Here is a 6,009-nt window from a genome sequence, read left to right on the forward strand (position 1 = left end):
CTTTGAAAATAGTGATTAAGAAATATTCGTCAGGTACTGCTGCGAAATTCCGCCAGAACATTTGGGACTCCCATCCCTCCCTGACTCAGAACTAATATCCATTTCTATTGTTCTTAAAGACAAACTTAAAGACATATCAGAAATGGAAGTAATTCCCTTTAATCTTCTCCAGGTGAAAGACTAAAACTTCCAAGGGATAATTTAAATCAAGATAAGCTGACAAGAAATTCAAAAAGAAAGATCAAACAGAGCTTTTATTTGAAAGTTAAAGTTTAACCCAACTCTCAAGTGAAGCAGAACGAGACTCCCTTTTAGCAATGAACCACACATTAGTTTACTCTGGTTTCCCTGACCCTGGGCTGCATTCATATTATACCAGTGGTGTTGGTTCATAGTTGCTGTATTGTAGAGGTACTGTTACAAGCCACACTCATGTTATCTGCGAGGGCATCTCAATGTGAGGCACCAGTTCTTGGTGGTGTATGTTATAGTTTGCAAAATAGTATGACTCCTCCGTGAAATGGTGTGTTGGCCTTCAAAGATGTCTGTGTAGATTTTGATCCCCACCCCCTCCCCCCCTACGACCCCAGCCTCTAGTCTGCCTCTGACCTCTGATGTCCCCTGACCTCCTCAATGTCACCTGCCTCCGAAAGTTGATGTTCCAAAACCCACCCCCCACCCCACTTCCAAGATCTTCCTCTATTCTAGGTTTTGATGTCCGTCACAAGCAAGATGATTTGAGTACAGGAAGAGGGATGTTTTACTGCAATTGTATAGGTCATTGGTGAGGAAGTTTTGGTGTCCTTATCTGAGGAAGGATGTCCTTGTTCCAGAGGGAGTACAGCGCAGGTTTAGCAGGCTGATTCCTGGGATGGCAAGTCTGTCATATGAGGAGAGATTAAGTCAGTTGGATTATATTCACTGGAGGTACTATGAAGGGTGAAAAAGGGATCTCATAGCAACTTTAAAATTCAGACAGGATTAGACAGGGTAGATTCAGAAAGAATTTTGCTGAAGATGGGGGAGTCCAGAATTAGGAGTCATAGTTTGAGAATAGAGGAGAGCCGGTGGATGTGGTCTTTCTGGATTTTCAGAAGGCGTTTGATAAGGTACCTCACAAGAGGTTACTGCAGAAGGTCAGAGGACATGGAGTTGGGGGTAGGGTGTTAGCGTGGATAGAGGATTGGTTGTCAAATAGGAGGCAGAGAGTGGGGGTCAATGGGTGCTATTCGGATTGGCGGTTGGTGACTAGTGGGGTGCCCCAGGGGTCGGTGCTGGGGCCTCAGCTATTTACCATTTATATAGATGATCTGGAGGAGGGAACCGAGTGTAGGGTGTCGAAATTTGCTGATGACACCAAGATTGGGGGAAAGGCAAATTGTGCGGAGGGTGTGGAGAGTCTGCAGAAGGATCTAGATAGGCTGGGCGAATGGGCCAGGAAATGGCAAATGGAATTTAATGTTGGCAAGTGTGAGGTGGTCCACTTTGGTAGGAAGAATGGTAGGAAGGACTATTACTTACGTGGCGAAAAACTGCAGCAGGCGACGGTGCAGAGGGACCTCGGGGTCCTTGTGCATGAGTCGCAAAAACCCAGCCTGCAGGTGCAGCAGGTGGTCAGGAAGGCGAATGGGATGCTGGCCTTCATAGCGAGGGGGATTGAATATAAAAGTAGGGAGGTCTTGCTGCAGCTGTATAGGGCATTGGTGAGGCCGCAGCTGGAGTACTGTGTGCAGTTTTGGGCGCCGCACCTGCGCAAGGATATTTTGGCCTTGGAGGGAGTGCAGAGGAGGTTTACTAGGCTGATACCGGAGTTGAGGGGGTTGAGCTATGAGGAGAGGCTGAATAAACTAGGCTTGTACTCGTTGGAGTTTAGAAGAATGAGGGGAGATCTCATTGAGACGTATAAGATGATGAATGGGATGGATAGGATAGAGGTGGAAAGACTCTTCCCGCTCAAAAAAGACAGTAGGACTAGGGGGCACAGCCTCAAGATAAAGGGGGGGCAGTTCAGAACGGAGTTGAGGAGGAACTTCTTCACTCAAAGGGTGGTGAATCTCTGGAATTCTCTGCCCGTTGAAGTGGTGGAGGCTGCCTCGCTAAATATTTTTAAGAAGCGGGTTGATGGGTTTTTGATAAGAGAGGGGATTAAGGGTTATGGGGAGAGGGCGGGAAAGTGGAACTGAGCCACGACAGATCAGCCATGATCTTATTGAATGGCGGGGCAGGCTCGAAGGGCCAGATGGCCTACTCCTGCTCCTATTTCTTATGTTCTTATGTTCTTATAATGGATAGACTGAGGTAGGAGAAATTTCTTCACCATTCATGGTGAATGTGTAGAATTCACAACCACAGAAAGTAGTTAAGGCCAAAATGTTGTTGGATTTCAAGAAGAAATTAGTTATAGCTCTTGGGGGTAAAGAGATTAAGGGATATGGGGGGGAAGGTGGGATCAGGGTATTGAATCTGATGATCAGTCATGATCAAAATGAATGACAGAACAGGTTTGAAGGGCCAAATAGCCTACTCCTGCTCCTAGTTTCTCTTTTTATAATAAAGTACTTGTAGGAATAAGAATGACTAAAGGCTATTACTAAATGAAAGAAAAGACCAATACGCATGAACAGGACTATTATTCTAACACAAACAAATAGCGGAGTAATACACTTACAATTTTATCCAGAAATTACTGCTTGTTCCAAACCATATCCCCATACCTGAACTGAGTAAGAACTTCTCCATTTCCCAAACAATGTCCACCTTAAACAGACCTATAAATCAAATCCAGCTTATAGTTACCACACAATACATGGAGGGTGATCCAAGCTGGGAAATGTCTTTGCCTGGTTTAGCAAAGATAGATAAACAGCCTTTTTCAAAGTTTCTGCATTAACTTAGCTATAAGACTTCACAAAGAACGGTTGTGGTTAGCTGGCTTGCTGTCACCCTGGCCTTCCTGTGAGATGTTAAACTGGCCTCTCTGCTTCTGCAAGAATTAACAATTATATCCCTGGCTGTCTTTGATTCTGTTCACTGTATATTGGGAAGTCTGTCTCTCCTACCTACTTGGATTTTTGAAAATTAGCATCTGCACGCCTCCCCAATCTCTCCGTCAACTTAGTAAACTGTTTCCTAATGATAAGGCCATTTACATCTGACCTTACCTAGATGTCTGCTAATCTTGTTACTAAGAAAACAACACATCTCATCAGACTCCTTTGAATGTGGACCACTGCTGTCTTCAGGCAGATTCTCCCTTGATGCTATGTGGATGATATCCCATCATTCCCTTTATTAATTCAGGGTTTGGATGTTACCAGGCAAATTGATGATGCTACCTCTCCAGATCCTCTCCAAAATTTTACCAGTACCTTGCAGGAACAATCTGAAACAAATCCCATTGTCTTGCTCTCTCCAACAGATTGAATTTCAATCTGCTTCGAATATTTATTACATTTTTTTCTTAAAAGACACAATGTTCTACCTCATTTTCAATGACCTTCTCAATAAATGTCTCTTAATGTCTATCCTCAAGTAACCTCTCAGCACTGATTCCCTAGTCAGATAAAATCACCTTTCCCTATTTAACAGCTCAAATCCATTTTCATAGTTTGCAAAACCTTGATTACATCTCTTCATGGGCTTCACTGCTCGATTAGACTAAAGACAGTCTCTGAAGTTTCTACTCGTAACCACAGTTTCCTCTCTTCTTAACTTTGTTGTGTGGCCTCATTTAAGTTTTAATTTAGTTTTAGCAGGGTGACTTTAGTTTTTGGATTGATTGGGTACTCTATATCCTTACTTTTCCATGGATGCAGCGAAGGTTTACCAGGCTGATTCCTGGGGTGGCAGGTCTGTCATATGAGGAGAGATTGAGCTGGTTAGGATTATATGCACTGGAGTTTAGAAGAGTGATCTCATAGAAGCGTATATAATTCTAACAGAATTAGACAGGGTGGCTTCAGAAAGAATGCTCTCAATGATGAGGGAATCCAGAACTTTGGGGTCATAGTTTGAGAAAAACGGGCAGACCTTTTAGAACTGAGGTAAAGAGAAATTTCTTCACCCCGAGGGTAGTGAATGTGTGGAATACGCAGTAAATAGTTGAGACCAAAATGTTGTGTGATTTCAAGAAGAAATTAGATAAAGCTCTTGGGACTATCTGCCTGAAGCAAGAGTTTTTCACGGACGTCACTTGAGATCCGATAGCTTCAGTTCGGTTGACGGGGAAGAAGAAAGGGTATAATGGTTTTCCTTGCAACTATCAGCGGGGGTGCAGTAGCATTGTTATTGGAATGACTGGACTATTGTAAAAACTCATCTGGTTCATCAATGTCCTTTCTGGAAGGAAATTTGCTATTCTTATATAGTCTGGCTTAAATATGACTCCAAGCCCACAGCAATGTGGACTTTTAATTGCCCTTTGATGTGGCCTAGCAAGCTACATCATACTACACAAGATAGCTCACCTTTTTAAGGGTAATTAAGGATAACAATAAATATTGGCTTTGTAGGCAACACCCATGTGCTGTAGGTGAGTTTAAAAAAAGCTAAACATGAGAGACGGTACAGTGGCATAATGGTTAGCACTGCTGCTCACAGCGTCAGGGACCCAGGTGCAATTCCCTGCTAGGGTCGCAGTCTGTGCAGAGTCTGCACGTCCTCTCCATGTCTGCATGGGTTTCCTTTGGGTGCTCCGGTTTCCTCCCACAGTCTGAAAGATGCACTGGTTAGGTTGGTTGACCATGCTAAATTCTTCCTCCGTGTAGTTGTACAGGCACCAGAGTGTGGCGACTAGGAGATTTTATAGAATCCGTACAGTGTAGAAGGAGGCCATTCAGCCCATCGAGTCTGCACCGACCACAGTCCTACCTAGGCCCTTTTCCTGTAACCCCACATACCTACCCTACTAAACCCCCTGACACTAGGGCCAATTTAGCATGGCCAATCAAGCTAACACACACATCTTTGGACTGTGGGAGGAAACCGGAATATTTGGGCGAAACCCACACAGACATGAGGAGAATGTGCAGACTCCGCACAGACAGTGACCCGAGGCCAGAATTGCACCCAGATCCCTGGCGCTGTGAGGCAGCAGTGCTAACTGTTATACCACTGTGCCGCCTGGGACAATGTTTTTACAGTAACTTAATTGCAGTGTTAATGTAAGCCTACTTGTGACAAATAGACTTAGGAATTTCCAAAGAGTTACAACCCTCTGAATAAAAACATTTCTTCTCACCTGGGCCCTAAGCGGCTTCCGTCTGATTTTTAAACGATGTTCTCTGGTTCTAGATTCCCCAACCAGTCTTCCTTGCATTTAGCCCGTCTAGCCCTTTAAGTATTTTGATCACCTTTCATTCTTTAATACTCCAGGCTCACTTTCTCCAACTTGTCTTTGTAGAACAGTCCCAGGAACAAGTCTGGTGAACCTTTGTTTCACTCCCTCCTTAACAAGGTAAGGGAATCAAATGTGTACACAGTTTTCCAGATGGGAATATTTCATTATCAATACTTATCAAAGAGGATTATCAGGAAGGAGATTAATCCTGAAAAGTTTAAGAGCCAGAGAAGCAATGTTATGATTGATTCTAGGTAAGTTGGTCTGAAGGAAGAGAAAGGCTGGGTTTTTTGTAGCTCAGTTATGTCCCATCTTTAGGACTAAATGCAGGTCTCGGGCCCCCCAGGAGTGGGCAGCGGCAACTATCCAGTCAGCAGTCAATTAAAACAAGCGCCCTTAATTAGCTGGTACCTGGAAGGTTGTCATTGTGGCCACACAGCCACAGACACAGGCTCAGAACACACGTTTGGCAGGACTTAACTTGTGCTGAGAATATCCCAGCCGCTGGCAAAGCCAAATGAGACCCATCCTTGAATTCTGAGGGAAATTAGAAAATAAATTGCCAAGACCTATGAAATTACATTTCCACTTTATTTTTGAGGGTAGATATATGTCGAGGGATTGGTAAATGGCCAAGTTTAGACTCACTTTAAAAAGGCAGGAAGAGTGTA

This window comes from Carcharhinus amblyrhynchos, chromosome 29, assembly GCF_965287045.1.
Source record: "Carcharhinus amblyrhynchos chromosome 29, sCarAmb.v2.hapA, whole genome shotgun sequence".
NCBI classification, from domain to species: domain Eukaryota; kingdom Metazoa; phylum Chordata; class Chondrichthyes; order Carcharhiniformes; family Carcharhinidae; genus Carcharhinus; species Carcharhinus amblyrhynchos.